This window comes from Numida meleagris, chromosome 4, assembly GCF_002078875.1.
Source record: "Numida meleagris isolate 19003 breed g44 Domestic line chromosome 4, NumMel1.0, whole genome shotgun sequence".
In the NCBI taxonomy this organism is placed as follows: Eukaryota; Metazoa; Chordata; class Aves; order Galliformes; family Numididae; genus Numida; species Numida meleagris.
The window spans coordinates 25,712,760-25,734,786 of record NC_034412.1 but is presented as its reverse complement, the minus strand read 5'-3'; the positions used below and the strand labels follow the sequence as shown (position 1 = coordinate 25,734,786).

At 38.9% G+C, this 22,027-nt stretch overlaps 2 long non-coding RNA genes across 14 annotated transcripts in view; one reads left to right on the top strand and one right to left on the bottom strand.

Annotated features, from left to right (window-relative positions):
- Positions 7,213-22,027, bottom strand: part of LOC110397308 — a 297,352-nt gene continuing 282,537 nt past the window's right edge. For all 13 annotated transcript variants that reach the window (XR_002437684.1, XR_002437685.1, XR_002437681.1 and 10 more), the window contains one exon: positions 7,213-10,105. This is a non-coding gene — a long non-coding RNA (uncharacterized LOC110397308). The remainder of the gene's footprint in view (positions 10,106-22,027) is intronic.
- LOC110397310 lies at positions 10,201-21,503 on the top strand. The gene is made up of 5 exons (XR_002437700.1): positions 10,201-12,003; positions 12,214-12,350; positions 13,084-14,853; positions 20,505-20,567; positions 20,855-21,503. It is a non-coding gene; the product is annotated as an uncharacterized LOC110397310 (long non-coding RNA).

Genomic DNA, 22,027 nt, shown 5'->3' with positions numbered 1-22,027 from the left:
TCGGTGCTCTCCCTTGGTACTGGGAATGAAGCGCCAAGGGAACGCTCTGGATGCAGATTGTTTTTCTCCTGACTGAAGTTGCTGTTGGAGTGACCTTAGAGTGAAGTGCTCAGTGTAAGCATCAAATGGGCTAAGCTGCTGCTGTGCGGTGCTTTGTAGCTCTGTCCTGTGCTGAAGTGCGGTGCAGCACTTGGGTCTCCGTAAAGCAGTGTGGTGTGTTAGGTCTAGGGGAGCTTTCTTTTTGCTTTGGAAGTCAGAAGTGAATATGGCAAGTAGTACCCCCCACACTGACTTATTAAGCATCCATTAAAACAGTGCTATGCTCAAACTTCTGTGCTCCAGCTGACAACCTTTCTGGTTTGTTTGGATGTGGTTTGAGCTATAGCTGCATGATGGGGTGGGGTAACAGCAAAGAAGCTCACTAGGTACTACTGGCAGGGCAAGAGGGAAAGATGCATCTTTTCTCTCAGCTGCGAAGTTTGAGCAGTATTTAATAGCAACTTCAGCCCCCATAGCTTTGAGAGGGCTTGGGGAGACCTGTGGCCGTGGTACCGCTGTCTGTGAAAGGTATGGAAGAGAGAAACTGACTCTGCACAACTGGAGTCTTGAGTACACACTATATAAATGCCTTATCCTTTGACCCAGCTCTTTCCATTATATAACTGAGGTATTTCTTTGCCTCATCCAAAGTAACCCTTGAGACGGTGATAAACATCCCCTCTGTTCCTAATAAGTGACATATTTCTAGTAGCAACTGAAAGCTGTCCAGCCAAGCTGGGCTGTGTCCTGAGAGGCAGTCTTGGAGCATTCCATAAATAGTAACCCTTCCCTTACAAAGGGTGAAGAAAGTCACTGCATGGAGCAGACTGTGCAGTTATTTTTATTATTGCTGTCATTATAAATAGTTATTTTTGGCTTCCATTGATGTTATTTTAAAATTGAAAGAAAAATATAAAGTGCTGCTTTCCAGGTCTTGTAATAGTACTTCTCATAATCAAGTGAATGAAGCATTGCTTGGTAACTTAAATTTAATTGCCTGATGGTTTTGTTTTCTTTGTTTGTTTCTTGTATGTCAGGGGATTGAGAATGAGTTTCCTCTGAAAAATGTGAACCAAATGTCTCAATCTGTGCACGTGAACACAAAATTATCCAAGATTTTCCATAGCTTTGGAAGCTTTAGGCTGCATCAGACCAGCGTTTCATCTGGCATCCTGGCTCTGACATTTCAAAGGAAAATGCAAGAACCCCCATAGTGGGTGAATATGGAATAACACTGAAGAGGAAGCTTTTTGTTTTAAACCTCCTGTAATTAAAGATCAGGGTATATGTTTGATCATTAAGACCCTACATCTTTTCCAGAATGCCTGTGTTATTAATCCCATCCGAAATGCTGTGTGATGATCCTTGTAAATGTCCAGTCTTTCCTGAAATTCATGCTGAGCACTCGTCATCAGCTACTTACGTTTATTGTAATTTTTTTTTATTTTTCAGTTTCATTGAATGTATTTGTTGGTTTCAATTAAGAAAATGAGTCAATAGAAATGATTTCACTTCTCCATCCATTTTCTGTGTTCAGGACTCATCCTTTCCCAACTAGGCATTCTTTACTCTATTTTTCATCTGATTCTCTCTATATTTCTATGCTTTTCAGAGTCCTATCTTATTTTGTTACATTGTATTTGGGTAGGACAATCAGAAAACAATATTCCTAGTGATTGCCTAATCTTAATACATGTAGTTGCAGCAGAGTATTTTATTTTATGTAGTATTCCTTGTGCACACTTTTGTCTTTCTGTTGGATCTACTAGTGTAATAATCCACAAAGTGTTGTCAGACACTCTGAAGGGCCAGATAATTATCCCATACCAACAGATGTGTAATTCGGGTCATTCCATGTCAGTGCACAGGACATTGCATTATTAGTACCAAGTTTCACGCAGGGCCACAGTGCCATTCCATCCATGAATTACAGTGACACCAGAACCCAGTAAAAATGTCTCTGGATTTCATTGAGTTGTCATGCTTCCCTTTGTGCTTGTTTTCTTTTCTTCATCTACAATACTTTATACAAAGCTTTCTATCCTTGACTTTTCTCCATGCTGAGAATTACACTTCAGTCTTTGAATTTTGTATCATAGTTGGTTATGATGCTGCACCTCATCTGACAGCCACTTAGCTTATACAATGGAGTCTTTTTCATTGTGCACTGGAGACTTATTTTAATTTTCAAAGGCTTTGTAAGTCAGTCCATAATATTGTGTATTTTGCATTTTTAAATTTGAATATTGCAACAGACAACTCGTCATTAACTTCCATCTTCAAATATTTTGAGACATTGATTTTTCTCTGTAGAATAGTCACAATGCTTTGCCAATCTTTCAAATTGTTTTATAATTGCTGTTTTTCCAGCATCCTCATTTATAACTTTTCTAAGTGATTTTTCTTGTACTCAAAATTGTAATTATCTGGACTGTCCCACAGGAATTTATTTTGCACCAGGTTTAGGAATAGTGCTGTTGAGACCTAGCCACAGAGAAGACAATAGAAATTCATCCTGTTAGGGCTCCAGAGACTGATTGTGATGGCATGTTGTCTTTGTATCCCTGAACTATAAAGATCGTTGGAATGAAAAGTCTTTCTCTTTTATTATTAACTTGAAAAAATATCATTAAAAGAAATGCTCATCACAATTTTCACAAGCTACACTTACCTCTATAAAAAGAATTCCCCACACCAGCATCAAAATAACTTAATCGCAGAACCAACAAATGTGCTGTGGCTTACATGCGCTCCACTCCTTGTCTCATAACCATATTGCAACAAAGAAGATTCCCCACAGTTATACACTGACACAGACTGGAGGTGATGAGATGCTTAAATTGACGTACTCTGTCCTTTATGAGTTGAACTGATACAAAGAAATCCTGACTGTTTTCAGCGGGCATTAAGTATCCCTAGCCAGTTCTGTAGGTAAATATTTCCTTTTCCTCTATGCTATCTTCAGAAAGACCTTCCCAATCATCCTCACCCTCCCACCAAGGTAAGCTAGGAGGAACAGGGCAAGGAATGCAATATTTTGTAGGAAAATGGGAAGGCCAAGACACAAACATATTTTTATGCATGATGTACAACCAAAAGAAAATGCTTCAGGAGACACATAGCTTCACAAACAAAATTAGTTCTATTCTGAAACACAACTATTTCTACCAAATTCCTATCTCACAACAGTTAGAATTAAGCATTTACTCAACTGTTTATAGGAATAGGATCCACTGTAAGGAAGAAATTGATTCTCTTGTCTCCGCACTGCTTGTTTCGTTTACTATTATGACTAGCTAAAAAAGGAATTAATGCATAGATACATTCCTGTATATTCTGAATGTATTCATATATTCTTTGGGCAGTTGTACCAAAGAACAAGTATTTTGCAAAGCTTAGCATGTAATTGAAAACTGACAAACATCTGCTCATCCAGACAAAAGACAAAAGTCTGCTTTTGTGCAAGGTTCTCTTGATTTCTATGTAGTTGCATATGAGTTGGTTTCTGGCTTAACAGGGTTGAGGTTTGAATGCTTATGTTCACATTATGGAATTACTTGTAATTGTGTGAAGAACTCTTAAATGGTTATTAAAGGTTATGTTTGTACAAAATCTTTTATGGATGAGGAATAAACTTAAAAACTGAAATTGCAGTAGAAACACTAATAGTCTTAGGAAATCAGTAGTTCCATATACTGCCTTCATGATCACTGAAAAATAGACAATAGACATTTGCACAAATTCATAAAGAGTTACACAGAAAACAATTCTTGCATTAGAAAGCACTCCTGTAGAAGTAAATATTCTGCACTGAATTTTTATGGCCTGTATTATTCTTCATTGTGTATGTATTAGGTATTTTTATATACTTATTATATGAATGTACCCTGCTTAATCTATCATTTCTGCCACAAATACAACTGGCTTTTTGTTTCTGTGCTTTGGAGTTAGCCATATACCAGATGGTTCACAGAGAGCTAGCTGTCCCTTCTCCATTAAAGGGGAGTACTGCTCCTTGAGGAATGAAGCAAAACTACAAGTAAGAATGTCATGTTATTTACCATTAGATAACTGATAACAATGAATAAATTACATTATGAAACCCATACACTCAAAAATTACTAAATCATGTGTAAATGTTGCACTCTCTTTCCTCCCTTTCATTACCTACTTTAGTACCCTAGACTTATTGTCCCTTCCCACTGAATTTGTAAACAGGTTAAAGAGCCATGATCCTGGTTCTATATAATACTCAAAAATATAATGAAGAAAAAGAATGAGTTCTGAAAAGGCTTCATTTATGCCAGTGTTATGCAGTAAGGCTGCCCAGACACAACCAGAGAAGAATGAGCTCTGAAGGTAGCTTGGTCACTTGGATCACAACTTCAAATACACCACTTCTATATTGCCAATATTTATAAGTACACCTACAGTTAAGTATTTTAACATGGACCTCTAAGCATGTCTATGTTGTTCTGCTCAACACTGCATAGCTTAATATCAAATCAGTTCAAAACTCTGAGAATCGAAGTTGTTAGTGTGTGCGATATTAGTGCAGCTCCATTTAGATTCCAAATATTTTAATAACTTAATGCACACATATAGAGTCCAAGCCAAATGCAAACTTAATTTTGCTTTGTGCAGGTTGTGGAAGCTACAACCGGAGACAAGAAGGATGGAGGTCCACTAGAGGTCTCCCAAACTAAAAAAATGCTGCCCACTTCTGTCACCTGGTAGCTCATTTGGATTTTGATGGGCTTCCAAAGTCAACAAATGAAAAGTATAACGCAGGTAAGTCACGTTCGCTGAACTTCATTGCGGGCTGTATTCAGGCCTGAATGGGTAGCAATAGCCAGTCTTGAATTCTGGATTTTCTCATGAGGCATGTAAGAATGTGCTGAATACATGGGTACTCTCTTAAAACATTCACTTTCTTCTCTTTTATGCTCCCTGTGATTTCTGGGGCCTACACCTGATTCAGATGCCTCTCTGTGTTCAAACAACGCATGCTCTTACAAACATACCTGAGTATCTGTACGAAGGCTTGATCAGGTACATGTGAATGTTTGCTTATTTATAACAATGTGTCTGATGACTCGCCTTAGATCAGAAGCCAGATTTGTTTTCTGGCTTCTTTTTAATCATATGCTGGTGATTATTGATCAATAACGTTTTAGGGCCTATCAGCGGGTTATTTCATACACCAGTAAAAAACACTTATAGCATTACAAGATTTTTTTTCTAATCTTCATTCCAATATATTTCTAAGCTATTTATATATGAATGTCCTAATGGCTTTGAAACTTCTCTTTGGAGAAATGAAGCTCAGCTAAAGATATTTATGAGACAGTGGCATAGTTTCACCACCAATGTTTGTAATGTACTGTAGTTAACAGTATGAGTGCTGACTATCAAATACATACATTGAGATCGGTCACATTAGCTATTTTACTGGAATATTTACATTTGTAGAGCTTGGAGAAGAAATAAAACAGTTCTTGATTTGCCTTGCTGTCATAGGTGTTTCCAATATACTAGAGGACATTATTGATACTAAGAACTTTGTCACATGTGTATATTCAATTAAACTACATATGTTATATGCCTGCCTGTAGCACTCCATCTTTAATCCTTTGGTACACCATTCTAGACAGAGTTGGAGTAATGCTGAGACAATTATGTACTTCAGTTCAAATTCAGCAAAAGAAAATCATTGGCAGGAGCAGCCTTAGAAGAGCATTATTTTTTTGGCCAAATTGAGGTTAGATCTTATTTGGGAAACAAAATCTACTCAAGAAGATGTCACAAGCACATTCATACATTAGAGAAAAATCAGAAATAGAAGAGCAATTGGGAACTTGAATGAGGTTCAACAAGGCCAAATGCAAGGTGCTGCACTTGGGCCAGGGCAATCCCAGGTATTTATACAAACTGGGGGAAGAAATCCTCGAGAGCAGCCCTGCGGAGAAGGACTTGGGGGTCCTGGTGGACGGGAAGCTGGACATGAGCCAGCAGTGTGCACTGGTGGCCCACAGGGCCAACTATGTTCTGGGCTGCATTAAAACAGGAGTGATCAGCAGGGAGAGGGAGGTGGTGGTCTTCCTCTACTTGGCTCTTGTGAGGCTCCATCTGGAGCACTCACTGCGTGCAGGCCTGTGTGCAGTACAAGAAAGACACAGAGCTCTTGGAACAAGTTCAGAGGAGGGCCACCAAAATCATCAGAGGGCTGGAGCACCTCTCCTGTGAGGAAAGGTTGAGGGAACTGGGCTTGTTTAGTTTGAAGAGAATGCTCCGGGGAGACCTCATTGTGGCCTTCCAATACTTGAAGGGAGCATATAAACAGGAGGGGGAACAATTGTTCATGAGGGTGGATAGCAATAGGACAAGGGGGAATGGTTTTAAACTGAGACGGGAGATTTAGGTTAGATATTAGGAGGAAGTTTTTCACTCAGAGGTTGGTGACTCACTGGAACAGGTTGCCCAAGAAGGTTGTGGATGCCCCGTCCCTGGAGGCATTCAAGGCAAAGCTAGACGTGGCTCTTGGCAGCCTGGTCTAGTGGTTAGCAACCCTGCACTCAGCAGGGGGGTTGAAACTCAATGATCTTTGAGGTCCTTTTCAACCCAGGCCATTCTATGATTCCGTGAACTGAACAGCTGACCCAAACACTCAAGAAAGATAAGGCACTAGAAAAATGTAATTATAATAGAGTATCTGTCCCTTGCTAACACTGGCTTACCACATTACACTTCATCTTATTTATCATAGTCCTTTCTTTTCCCTCTTCTTCCTCTCTTCTACTTCTCCTCTCTTTGACCCTTCTCAATTAATTAGTTACCACATCTACTCCACTAATTGTTCAATTAAATAATTAAGTCTTGGCCTCCCAATCATATCTCACCACACCTGATTTAAGCACTAGCTTTCCTAATCCCCATTCTTTCCTTCATGTTGGAGATCTTTCATAGAAAGTTCACATTCCGCAGAACTACAATGAAATGGTAGTCAATGGCAAGAAATATGCATCAAAAATAGGATTTTATTTCAAATAAGGATAATGTAAACACACTCACTGTCTTGTTTGCCCCAACAAATATGACGTGCAAACCTCTGTTATTTTAATCTCCAATCTGTACATTTCCTAACTGAAATAATCTCTTTGCCTCTCATTAAGGCAGATTCCCTGTTCCACATTGCCTGGAGTCAACTGGAGAGAACATAAACTATCAATTCAGCCCAATATAGGCTAGGTGTCATCTCCAGGAGCACACAGAAGTTTCAGTTAGGACATCTGGAACTTTCCCAGAGAAGAGATGGAGAGCTTCCAAGGAACTGATCTGTAAAATATATGTCTTTACTGATCACATGCAAACAGTAATTTTCCAGGTTTGTGCAAGAATAGCAGCCAGCACTTGTATGACAAAATAGTTAATATCACTATCTAAAACCTGGACTCAGTGGAAAGTGTTGAAGAAAAGGTTTAACATGGAGGGCATAGAAAATCATAAACACTGAATTTCTCATCAGTTTTCTCATTCACAGAACTATCTTAATTATTTTGACAGAAGTAAGGTCCAAGTTGGAGCATGGAGACTTTCACCCCATGCATTTTTCCAAACACATATATAGGAAAAATCTTAAAAAATTAGGTCGCTAATTCTAATAGTTTTATAATTCTTAAACACATACATTAATATGTTACAAAAGCAGGTATAAGGCTCTGCGGGGATGTTTTTAATGAGGAAATGCTGTTGCCAAGGGAACTCAATGCTATCCGTTTTCTTCTACCCTTCCTACGTAAATGTACATAGAATTTTTGCAGATTATTAATTGATTAGAATGACACAAGATACTGTAAGGTATTTATTTTTTTTACATAGATATTCAGGAGCTACATTGTAGAAGATCATTACTTTAGTATTAAGATTTTGAATCAAGCATTAATTTTTATATTTGGGAATTCAGGTAATGCTGCAGAAGTCTTAAAATCTTAAGAACTGCCAGTTGGCCAGGAATATAAAGAAGTTACCAATGACACATTATTCATACCAATAAATTCTCATTGTTATTTCCTTGCCAATTCACTGAATGGAAATATAGCACAAAGGAAAATGATTTTAAAGCTTTTTCCAGTAATTCTTCAAAGCTATCCCACTATTAATCATTGGAGTTCACATCATCTAGCTAAGAATGCACAGTATTCCAAAGTATTGCCAACATTTTTCTTTATTGATCACACACTGGCACCAAATCATAGTATCTTATTCCCACAGTGCCACGAAAAAATAAGAACTTCAGCTTCACTACCATCTGGATCACAGATCATCCTATAAAATGTGTTCAGGTTGACAGTAAGTCTTTGAAGTATTTATTTCATATAATGTTTCTGATACCGTTGTAAGTTGTGCCCTGTCACAATCCATTTTGAAAAGAATACCACTCGATTAGAGTTCAAAATTTATAAAAAATACTATTTTGTCCTCAGAAAATAATCTGTCTCAAGTTAGATATTTAGAGTGAATTTATAAACATAAGCAGTGATATTGTCATTCCCTAGTGCTTTGTCAGCATGTTAGTTACCATCAAAAGCCTACAATTTAAGCAGGACCTGAAAGCTGTCAACGTCATTTTGGATGGTGCTCAGAACCCCACAGGATTAGGCTGCAGTTCAGAAAGCACATCAGCAGTGCCCAGAAAGAATGGTGTGCCTAAGAGGGAACAAGGGTGGACCCGAAGCCTTTAATCAATACAAAATACAAACACTGTGGCAAGGATGTAATTCAAAAATATTAACCAGTTTTGAGATAGTTCTTAATCTATACAAATGGTACCAGCCTAAGCAGATTTTGCTAGGATCGGATTCCAAGAAATTCAAGCTGATCCAATCTAATTCTTATCTCCTATGAGCAAAGACTGCAAGAGCTGAGACTGTTCAGCCTGAAGAAGAGAAAGCTCAGAGGGATCTCATCCATGTGTACAAAAACCCAAAGGGATAAAGAAGAGGAAGCCACAGTCTTTTGAATGGTGCCCAATACCAGGACAAGAGGCAAACTGAATCATAAGAGGTGCTGTCTGAACACCAGGCAGCACTTCTGTGCTGTGCAGGTTCCAGAGCCCTGGCACAAGCTGCCCAGAGAGGCTGTGGAGTCCTCTCCTTGGAGATCTCCCAAAGCCACTTGGACATGGGCCTGGGCAGCTGCTCTGGGTGGCCCTGCTGCAGCCAGGGCTGGGCCTGATGCACCCGGCGGGCCCTGCCATCCTCAGCCATCCTGGGATCCTGTGATCAGCACACACACAGTTTCCACCAACATTAAATTTACATCTTAACACTAAGATATTAAATCATCGTAGGACTAAGAATTAATAAGCATGGAGTAAAGTATTTCCTTATGCCATTAAGGATATACCTGCGTGTCAAATTGCCTTGTAATGTTTACGATCTGATAAATTCTTTTACTTCAGTTTCTACTGAAATAGGCCTCTAAGGGTTCATATCTGCTTTGTTAATCATTACTTTCAAGTTAAAATCTCAAGATAATGACGTGAAATAATCTAATCCTGTGTTATGTGATAGCAAAAGGCCTATACCTAGGCCAATATCCTGTGTGAAATCACACCTTTATTTTTCAAGTAAGATCAAGTTACTTGTATAAGTGATAGCCTTTGAACTCTTCCCACACAGCTTCCCTAATAGTCTTTCTGCATTACAGTTTTGCTTCACATTGTGCCTAAGGATGTAGCCACTTTCCTCTCAACTTGTTAACTGCAGTTTGTCCTGACAAAAAGTACCTCATAATCAGAGACCAGAGGTGCTAGTCCTTTAGGAACTGACATCAGAGCGATCTCGTGGCATGTTGTCTGCAGGCTGCAGTGTCAGGAACAGTGCCACACAGAGTGATGACAACCACCAGCTCACGGATAGGCCAGTCAGTAAATACCCACAGGATGTGAGGCAGGGGACCAGTACCCTTGGGAGTCAACTGATGACAGGATCTCCTTTGAAGATGAATTCATCCTTGTTAGTCTGAGAGAATGTATAAAGGCAAATGACATCATCAATGTCTCTTCCTGGAAAAAAAGGAATGAAAACTGGTTAAAATATCCTGATACTTATACATTCTTTTTGTCCTGTGGGAATGTGACAGAACAAATAGACTATTTACTTAAGCAATGATGTAGTTCCCCTTCCCCGTGCTCCAGGGTGGCATTTAAGTCAGCAAGGGTGGCATTCTTTCCAGTGTGAATGCAGTCAGCAGGATTTTCTACGTAAATAATTTACTCTATAAAGTACCTGTATTAACATGTCACTGTCAAATCACTTTGTGTGGTAGGGTAAGATCACTGCCTTAAATATGGTAGCTTAGTTCACAACTATTTTAAGCAGTCTTAAAGGACTTTAGAATTTTGGCTGCCGTCATAGGCTCCTTGAAGGTCACTCTAAGTGATGGCTGCAGTGGAAAATTTCCTCTCTGTGACCTACGGGAAAATTTTAAGCAAGGAGGTCATGAAATCACTCTTATTTCAATGCAATCCAGGCAAAGATTTATTCGTAAGGTTCGGGAAAATGACTAGAGAAATGATTCCCTGTTGGGAGAAAGGGGACCCCCACTCCTCAGATAGGATTATTTAGACTCTTACATTTCCTTCCCTCTCATAGGAAAATGTAAGAGGATTAAAGTAAAGATCCTATAATCTAACATTTAGCTTTATTCACTTTCATATCTTTTTTTCTTACATGTCCTCCTGCAACGTAAATGGTGAACACAGACTGCCTGAGCTGATATGCTTTTCCTCTGTCTTTGAACTCTGCTAACGGGCCCCAGAAAGTAGAAACATTCTGACTTTTTGGATATTTCAGATCAGTGTAGTTAAATAATAGAGTTGGTAAGCAGAAAAAAGTGGCCAGTCCAACTGAGGGAAAAAAAACCCCAAACTCAAGATTTCTTCAGATAAAAAATGAAAGAGTCTGAGGAGTTAAGGCCACGAATTAAGCTAGCACTTCTTGCAAGCCAAGCGCAACAGGGTCTGACTTTATTATTGTCTCTGGAAGTCTCCCCTTTGAACTAAAGGAAAATGAGGGCTAGAACCTGGGTGTGAGAAGACTGAAGAAACCAAAGGAAAGGATGGGGTAGTGTTTGCAAAGGGAGATGGTTGAGGCTGGGAGCTGATGGCTTTCATTGGTTGAGGAGCTCTAAAGAACTAGGGTAAGTCTCTGAGTCACAACCAGATGGAATGAGGTGTACACTGCTCTGAGTCTGCCTCGCCGTGTTAGGTGTTAACACCAAAGTGCCAAAGAGCTGCCTGTACTTGGGCTCTGGAAGGCTGGATGAGGTGGACTTGTGCCCATGTTCAAGTCCTCCCACCAAGGTGGCGTGCAGGGAAGCCCTTAGGGCACAGGGAATCATGGCAGAGAAGTGCTGTACTGTGAGAGATTTGTCACACATTCCCACCTGGCTACCAAATGTGTTCTCTGCTGTGATGTTTTTTTTATGTGTTATGGGGTATGGCTTCCCTCTGATTGTCACTATTTTGTCAAGTCATGATAGAAATAGAAGGGCTTTCCAAAATATTTTCCTGTTTTTTTTTTATGCTTTCAGCAGCCTGGAAGTGCCACACTACGAATAGAGCAGTGGATGGTTATGTCTGTCTTAAAGAAATGCAGTAGTGGGAAATAGTGCCACCTGCATACTTGAAAATATGTTGTCATGCTGCACAAGCTTGTAACTCAGGACATGTTTTAGGCTGTGGTAGGAGTGCAGACACTGTTTGTTGTTTGATTCCAGTTGCTGCATCTGGCTTTCAAGCAAGTAAATTGAAAGATGGATGCTTTTGTGATTATAGCAATGTTGTTTGATCCATGGGTTATATGGAGGAAGTAGAGAGAGAGTTCATGATATCTACCAGCAGAAAGCTTTCAGAGTCCTTGAGCAGAGACATTTTGTCCCGTGTGAGCAGAATTGCTTTGGGTAAGTTGTAATTCTTGGGGGCCTGGCTTCTTTCTTCCTTGGCTTGAAAAGCTTTATGCTCTATTCCTCACCTGCAGCAAGGAAATAATGTGTGGCTTTTGCAGCAGATTCAAGCTGACTATGAACTGTGCATTTAAGAGATTAAAAGGAGAAATGTGTTAAATTCAAAAAACGAATATTACTACTGTTGTGTTTTGGTATTTTCTGCAGTGCAAAGAGGAAAGCTTTGCAAGGTGGAGGAGTGATTTGGAGGCTGTCTGCTGTTTACTGAAAAGCTGTTCCTGAGAACTCATTGTGGTTGCACATGGCTGAGGAAAACTTCACAAGACTGAGCATTTACTTAAGAGGTAAAATATGCATAAAAATTTAGGCTCAAGCATCTGATTTAAGTTTGTTGTGACTTGAGAAACAGAATAATATGTTGCTTTAAAAAAAATGTTTGAATATATTGGCAATTTCCTAACTTCTCTAGTAAGCCTTTCAGATCCAGTCTCTTACCATTAAATTCAACAAATCCTAAACAGTTGCAGCTGGAGTGAACTCTGCAATTGCCATTTATGTGACATGAGTATGCTGAGACTTAAGTCTAGCGAGTGGGAAATGAGTTTCAAAAATAGCTTGGGTACATCTCATAGCAATCTTCTCCCACTGTGCAATCCAAAATATCTTTACTTTGAAAGTTTGGTCTCCTATTTGCTGTGTTAAGTTTCTTGGTGTTCGTGTTCCCTTAGTCTATGGTGCCTGATTTCATTTTTACTGAAGGTGTAGTGTTGTCAGTAATCAGAGGCATTATGCTTGATTTTCTGGTGTTTTAAACTTTTTCTAAGAGCTCTAGCAAAGTTGTTTACCAGAGGTACATACTGTGACGTAAATTTTCCTGAGGAAAAACAGGTGAAGCCCACAGCTGAAATAAATTGCTTCATGTGGGAAGAGCAGGAAAATAATGTGATTCATTCATTTTGCAAGAGATCTTAGCAAATATTTATTGTGAAATAATTAGCTTTTTCCTAAAGTTAAACAGATTTTTACATTTATGGTTTTTGTTTTGTTTTGTTTTCCTAATACCTTTATCTTTTTCAGACATGCTAAAAAAGCGCTGAAGACCATTTCCACATGTGGGTGGTGAATGTAGTTGCATCAGCTGTAAGAAGGATTCATACAGCTGGCAGTAAAAGCAAACAGATCCTTGATATTGCTGGGTGGGCACGAAGGTGAACTGAGGAACCATGGAGGAAAGGGCTATGTGCTCCACAGTGCTGCCTGACCCATGCTCTTCTTCTCTGATCCATCCCTCTGCTTGAAGCAGAGTGTATTTAGTGCAGTTATTGTGTGCTACTTCAGCCTGGGAGAGCTGGGCTTGGAGACTCTTATCTCTATTTTTAGTGCTTTTTGTCCTTTCTTATTGACATTTTCCCTAATGTGCACATCTTCAGATCATTTGGTTTCCTTCTATTGGTAAGAATTGGATAGCATCCCACCAAATAGTCTGTCGGCTGCTCAGTTTCCCACATAGTCTTCTATGCAAGTGTCTGCACAGTTTTTAGAGGAGGAGTACACTTTCAAAGCAAGAATGAATGTAAGTGCCTAAGTGTACAAATTGTACATAGCAGATCACACTATTTATATCATGCTGCACCTGTGGAGCCTTTGTGAATGCACATTCATTAAACCAGCATGATTACTTGTTAAAAAGAGCTCCTCTTAATGACAGCCTTTGCTTACTAAACTGAAAAAAGGAAAAAATGTGCAAATTAATACTGATCTTTGCTTAATGTACTCTGCTATGCTTGCAGTAAGATTATTATGTGTTCCAACTGCACTGCTGATTTTAAAATTAATTTTACTTAGCTGATGGATGCATATTCTATACTAAAATATCTGGATATTTTGTAGTCTTAACGGTATTCCAGAAACACCTTTAGTGAACTGACAGACAAGTAGATTATGTAGTGATAAATTTCCCTTTCAGTTGCATCAGAGAGCTGCTTCTCCTTTTCTCAGACCAAAAATCTGAGAATTTCACGTGCTACAAGAAAACAGGTGAATCGCGACTGAGGTTTTGAACTGCCAATTCTGTTCTATAAATGGGAAAGACTGTGCTACCAGGTTTAACACACTCAGATGATGCTCCTCATCCCCTTCAAGTTGATATTAGACTGGAAAACAGCCTTCTGTTGCTCTACTGTACCTCTCTAGGTGCTGCTACTGATGCAGGCTGATGTAATGTTGAGCAATTCTCTTTCCTAATTTATATCATAAATTTATAGATGGAGGTGATGGTACCCTCTTTTTACAAGCATTTTGTATTCTGAGTATGGAACACAAAATGCAGTTTCTAATACAACTCTATTTCTTAGAAGGCAGTTTTGAATAATAAGGTGTAAATGAACCCAGAGGCAGAAAGGCTGAGAAAGAATTGGAATTGCAGAAGTTTTTGGCATGTAATTGCATTGCCGTACAAGGAGGGCTGTGGTTCACCCAGGTAATTATTCCACAAAATGCTGGGGTTGTGCATGCAGCTTTCATAGTGGTGAAACCTCTGTTTTCTCTCAGTAATCCAAGCATTAAAACAGACATAATACTTTTTTCCTTTTCTTCTTTGTTGTTTTTAGTAGCGCAGCTTCATTAGCGCACACCTTTATTAGTGCAGCTTCCTTGCCAAATGACCATTGGTAGTATAGCACCATTTAAAGATTGCACTGGATTCTGTATTTTTGTCTGTCTCCACTGCTTCAGAATTGTTTTTTACAGCTTGAGTTACCTGAAAAGCCAGAGCTTCAGGATTAATTGCCTTTTCAGTGGTTGTGTCTTCCTTGCAATTGTGTCTTACAAACTACAGTTGGAAAGTTGGTAAGGAAATAATTTTACTGTCTATAGCTTACTTGGATGCATGGGAATTAATGGAATTAAAATGAGTTGTTCTTGTCCGGTAATTATTTATTACCTTAAAGGAAGATCAGATATCTTTCCTTCACTTTACCTCCATTTCATCTTTTTTTCTATATTAGAAATCCATGCTCAATATTTCACTAGCAGCCATTTTAATTTTTGACTGAATTTGAATGCTCTTTATTTCTGTTTTTAAAGTCTGTTACTGAAGTAGCAGGGAGAATTTCATTCTTCTTAGTTCCCTTGTAGACATGACAAATGCTTCTGTCGAACCTAAAACATCTTGCAGTATCCAAATGTTTTTCTGAATATCTTTATTCCTCCTGTTCTCATACTGTAAGAAATCACAATTTATACTCCTTTTTGTAGCTACAAATGTAAAAACTTATGAACAAGAGGCTAAAATATGAGGCTGGTGTAATTCAAAAAGGGCCTCAAACTACCTTGAGTTTAAATAAAGAATGAAATTAATAATGTAATTCCAGACTGACATTGAGTTAAGAAAAATGTCAGGGACCTAGTTCTGGTATTAATGTTTCAAAATGGGAATTGGTGTTTCTTTAGTTGTATATAAGTGTATTTTCTTATTTGCACATTCGTAAGTATTTACTTTACCAACCTAATCTTTTTTTCATTTAATGGAAAAACATCTCTGGTTTGTCTGTGTTACCTTTGGTAAGAAAGTAGCTCAGGATCCCTACTATATATTTTTATATATAATATATATTTTGAATTCAATAATGCCATTAATTAGCTGTGTCCTTCCTCTTGTGTTGGTAGTTTCAGGAAAACAAAGAGCATATAAATTTTACTACTCATTCTTTTGTTAATGAGTCCAAATTACATGGGAAGTAATCTTTCAGACATAGAAGCCTTCAGAGCTGTATATTTTACACTCATGCTCAGCAACAACAGGAAAGCTGCTCCCTACTCCCAGTCTAATTACCACGGGCTTCATAGCCCTTACAACACCTGGTTTCTTCTCTCCTTTCAAAGTTGAGTTTTCTGAAGTAAATCCATAAATCCAGCAAGTATTAACTCAAAAGCTTTGAACATTTCTTTGTTCCTGTGCAACATCAGATTTGCTGTTGTCACAGTGAATAGAAATCACACAAGGTAGAACAGAGAAAAGATGGCACATCTGCTCTTGCACCACTTATACCACTTAATCTGCTTCTGCAGATGTAGGAGGACTGTATTCTTCTTCACCCCCCACACTAATTGGAAAGTCTCAGTTTTCAAACTTAGACTGAAACATAATTTTGTAACACACATTATTTTGGAAAAAGAAACAAAACCAAACTCCAAACCTAATCTTGCACAGAAAGAATCAGAACAGTGGTATGTCAGTTTTCAAAAGGAAGCAGAACCAGCATTATGTATTTTAAAATTCAAATACAGTACTGTAAAAAAATAAGCATTTTCATGTTAAAGCAGTGAGTTTATTTTCCCTCTTTTATCTTCGTTAATCAAGATCTTTGTCTATTTAAAATCAGTAACATCACTACAACAATGTACCCTGTGAGAAAATAATGTTTTGACTTATTCTGAAATACATTGGAGCATTAAGTATTTATAGAGACGAGTTACACATTCTTAAAAACTGAATTTTATAATGGAAGTGTTGACACACACTTAATTCTGTTGGCATAATAAATGCCATTATAGTATTCATTATAGAAATTTCCAGTCCTTTTATAGACTATGGAGCCTCTGGAAAGCAAATGAAACCGAGACTAACTAGACTATCACACAAAATCCTCACAGTAATTGCTCCTTAATTATGGCATATGTTTTGAGAGTGTTATTTTTATTTCCAGGAATCCCCTTTTCTTTAGATGCTTTCTTTTTTGTTTCCCTTTCCCTGTCTTCCTTTGAACTCATTGTACAGAACTATGTAAAGAAAATTTAATAGGTGCTTTCATTAAGTCACAGGAAGAGTGCAAATTGGAAAGAACATTCAAGTGAGTCTGCTGAGTTAACATAGTGCTAAATACATAATCACAGAGTCACAGAATCATAGGGGTTAGAAGGGACCTCTGGAGATCACCTATTCCAACCCCCCTGCTAAAAGCAGGTTCCCTACAGCAGGCTGCACAGGAAAGCATCAAGGCAGGGTTTGAGTATCTCTAGAGAAGGAGACTCCACAGCCTCTCTGGGCAGCCTGTTCCACCTCTGTCACTCTCAAAGTAAAGAAGTTTTTTGTCATGTTTGTATGGAACTTCCTGTATTCTAGTTGGTGCTAATTACCCCTTGTCCTGTTGCTGGGCACCACAGAAAAGAGCCTGGCCCCATTCACTTGACTTTTGTCCATTAGATATTTATAAGCATTGCTAAGATACCCTCTCAGTTTTCTCCAGGCTGAACAGTCCCAGGTCCCTCAGCCTTTCCTCATAAGGGAGGTGCTACATAGCCCTAATACTCTTTGTGGCCCACTGCTGGACTCTCTCTAGAAGTTCCCTGCCTTTCCTGAACTGGGGAGCCCAGAACTGGCTGCAGTACTCTAGATGTGGCCTCACCAGGGCAGAGTAGAGGGGGAGGATCACCTCCCTCACTTTGCTGGCCATGTTCTTTTTAGTGCTCTCCAGGATCCCACTGGCCTTCTTGGCCACAAGGGCACACTGCTGGCTCATGGCCAACCTGCTATCCGCCAGGATATCCAAATCCTTCTCTGCAGAGCTCTTTTCCAGCAGGTCAGCCCCTAACCTGTACTAATGCATGTGGCTATTCTTTCCCAGGTGTAGGACTCTGAACTTGCTCTTGTTGAACCTTATAAGGTTCCTCTCTGCCCAACTCTCCAGCCTGTCCAGATCTCACTGAATGGCTGCTCAGCCTTCTAGTGTGTTGGTCACTCCTCCCAGCTTTTCATCATCAATTCTTGGCCACTTTCTTGAAAGTGGTTATGTGTGTTGTCACTCACAGAGGATATCACTGTGTAATAGCAATTCTCACACACTGGACCCATGTACAACTTTAAGCCATTGTATGTGGAAGCTTTGTTTTAAGGAGTAGAAAGCTTGCATTCTCCTTAACATGTGAAACAAGCAGAAAAAGAACAGAAGCTTACATCAAGCTTCTTACAAATGCTAGCATAAAGATCAAGGTGGGCATGTTTTATTGACCTTGTAGGAGTATATGACCCTAGAAGAAATTTCTTTAAGAAACTGTACATGCAAAGTGTTTACTTCACAAAAGCTCTAGCTCCAACTTCTCTTCTGTAAGTATTCAGCGTCCTTGAAGTAAGTCGGGCATCCAGTTGCAATCAGGATGGATTAGGTAGGCAAAGCAAGAGACTGGGACAGAGGAACAGTTTGGACACACTTGAATGGACATAAAAGTACATTGTGGCTGTGGTGACAAACCCATCAGAAGACAAGTGGAGTGTACTGTTATTAAATGCAACCACTAGGTGACAACACAAGTTATTGTCCTAACAAAGCACATGGCAAGTTTCTCCCGTTCAGTGGGAATTTTCCCTCTTGTGGCTGTTAAACAAGAGGGAGGGTTAAGTTTGTACGAAGAGGGGAGAGGGGTGAATTGCCATTTCCTGCTGCTTTTAATTCTTAGAGTTCCTTTTTTAGCAGTTATTCCAAGAAATGACTCAGGGAGTACTGGGTTATAAATAACTTTCTTTTAGATTTAGGATGTGAGAAGAGGGAAGAAGGACTAGCTGTTGAGATGATTGGCCTGATGCTGGAGCTGTTCGAGTCTTCATTTCCAAGCTGTGAGAGTTGGCTGAATTTAATTAGGGACAGGCAGCTGACAGTTTGAGCTGTGCATGCAGGCCATCTTTAGCTACCTGACTAGCTCTCGTATTTGTTTAGTTTGGTATATACAGTATTCTTTTCACCATTCCGTAACACACATTGCTTGCCCATTTATTTGTGCAGACACACTGTAACTGAACAACAGAAGTACAGCAAAAGGAGTATGTATGACACGAAGGCCTGAAAAGAAATTATAGCTTGTAGAACATCCAGCAAGTCACCCTCTATATTTTTATCAGCTGCTAATACCAAGGTTCTAAAACCTCGGGAAACAGTAATGAAATATGCAGGTTCTTCTTTTATCCTATGCTAAAGCTTCAAGGTCGCACAGTATTTTCAATTAATGTATTCTTTTTATTAATAAATACCAAATGAAATAATATAATGGTATCTCACAAGGCATCAAGGACTCCTCTCTGCTGGATGAGTCCTTCGTAAAATGTGTCACTGTTGCACCTTTGAGGTCTCATCTGTCTGTATTTTAGGAGATGTGGAGGTAATCGGACTAAAAAGCAAGTTGAAAACTAGAAATGCAAACTATTTCAAGTGAAGAAATATTTCTTGGTGGAAATTTAGGGAAATAAATAGTAGTTCTGAAAAAATATATTTTCTTTACTGAATGCTATAACCTTCATATCATGGTATATCATTTAAAGGAAAAAATAATGCAGGAAATGACTGAATAATACATATGTCAGATTCTCATTCTGTTTATGTATTTGTCTTTTCCAAAGAGAAAATAAATAATCAGTTTAGGGTTCAAGGGAGATTAATTGATACCTTAGGGTAACAGAAAAAGCTTAACTAACAAGAGAATATATAGGATATATTTTATGCATTTATGTGATACAATGAAAAACTGCATAATCACTGAACACTTTGGAATTTTTAAGAGATATTCAGTAAGTTAACAGCTATATAGATTATTTAGGTAATCATGCATATGCATATGTGGTTTGGAGGAGTTTTTATCATGCATAATTATATTCCAAAGTAAGAGGAAATTCCTTTGAAAAGAATCTGAATAAGCCAGTACTGAAAATCATGCACAGAATTCTTTGTTTTAATTGTGATCATGAAATAGAACTCTTGGTATTTGTATTCAATTAATTTGCATTTAGTTTGATTTCTAATATATGTATCTATTCTATTTAAGATGGAAAAGTTACTCAGAAATATGGTAAGGAACAAGCCTTAAGAGAAATTGAAACAATTTATTTCTAAATGAGTCCAAATTTATTCATTTCTGATATGAAGAGATTTGAATTATCTTAGGCTTTGAACTGAAATCGCTATTTGTGAGCAAGAATTTGATAAGACTTTATGACAGATTTTTTCTTGTTTTCTCACACTTTATTACTCCTTAGGATAAATTATATTTAGAGAAGAGAGAAACCTTATTATTGGACCTTCTAGGGTCAGAAGTGAAAAGTGCTGTAACTGTTCCGAGTTATGATTAGATTTTGCTGTGCCTACATAATACATCAGCATGATGCCAATGCTTCTTCCTATCAAAGTGATTATACCAGAGGCAACTGATTTCTTCTGAGTGCACTATTTCAATATGCAACCCAGACACTGAAAATCCCACCTACACCAAAGTCTTAATAGCATATCTGACTCATTCATAACTGTAATCAGCAGGTGGGAGGTGCAAATACAGATTTACACGGGCCTGAGAAATTGGATGGAAAGCACAGGGTCTGTACTGCAATTTCATGAAGTTCCATTCTAGAGAACTTCAGTATGTGATATAAGTAATTAGTGCCACAAAGTACTTAGTGCAATGCAGTAATTATTGTGTTTGTTCTTGTGTGCCATCTCCTGCCCCACAATAACATGAAGACTGAATGTTTGACTGTCGAAGTAGCACTCCCCATTAAGATGTGATGTGTCATCAGGTGATAGGTAAGTCTCTCCCTGATAAATAGCCTCCTGTTTTTCTATCTATTTTCTATGTTGGAGAAAAGTATTGGAATTGTTTTTGTCAGGGAAGTGTTGGCATTATTATTCTGTAAGTCACAGAAATGAAGTTTATCTATGAGTCCTTAGTGAATTTTTTACTGTAGCTCATCCCTGTAACAATTGAGCATCTTGCATGTGGAATTAATAGGATAATCTAATGCAGACATTAAAATTCGAATACTCTTTGCATTTTCAGAACTCTACTTGTTATTTTTGCTTTGTTTTTACAGGGCGGGGAGACAGGGTGGTCACATGCTGGTGGTACTTGACTTGTGAGTATTACTGATGTTGGCAAGGCTTTTCCAAAGAAGACGACTGTGCGAAGTTTTCTAAAGATGGACAGGTTTAGATCTGCCTGCTGTCCTCTGACAGAGGTTTTCCCTGTCCTCTGCAATCAAGAGGCTTGATAATGGTGTTAACACTAGTGAATCCACTGTGGCTTGTTGCATCGTCTCCACCAGGGTCACAGTTCTGGTGCTTACTAATATATTCAGTGGTTTTCTTCAAAGATGGAGCTGCTTCTCCTAAGGTGTAATTGCTTCAAGGTAGCCACTGACTTCAAGCTTCTGAGGTCAGCTCCTGGGAACAGTTCCTAAAAGTTCCTTTTTAGAATTGTGTGTGGGTTTTGATGGACCTCTTTGTACTGTAGAATTCTTGCAGCTCCGTCAGCTCTATTAAGCCATGATTAATGGAAAGATACACTTTCGAGGTTGTCTACTCCATGTCCTCCTCTTGTAAAATTGCGGTCTGTATGCCAAGTGACTGACGCTAGAGCAGTAGCTGCCAAATACCTGTCCTTTGTATCAAGTGTTGGCTTTTTCTGTGTTTGGTAGTTACCACCAAATTGTTATGGAATAAAAAAAACCCTCTCATATGACACCACCGTTGTTTATGCACACCAACTTCCCCCATCAAGTTGCTTCCATGTTTTTGCTATCGCTGTCCCCTTTCCTTCCCCCCATTCCCTCTGTAGCACTGCAAGGCCTTCTCTGTGCGCAGTGACTGGTACCAATCTGCTGGCAGCAGCTGTGGTGGTATGATGGTAGTGCAGCAGTTCTTTCCCCAGCAGCTCTCCTAAAACACTGTTCTGTTCTGATTTTCTTAAAGAAACTCACTGTCAGCAGCTCATCATCACTGGCACATTTCATGTGTGTGCAAAGAGCTTTCTTCTGCAAAGGCTTACAGATGGGCTTAACATACACAAGTAGTCCTACTGTAGTCAGTGAGACTTCTGATGTACCTCAAAGTGCTTGGGTAAGCCTTTGTAGGAGGTCACTTAAAGGAATTATCTGAATATACTTGTTTGTGCGTACAGCAATATTCTTTGTAAGGGCTGCTGCTGTGAAGGAGCTTATTTGGCTCTGGTCACTTACTGGAAGACACCCAGACCCCTTTGTTGTCTG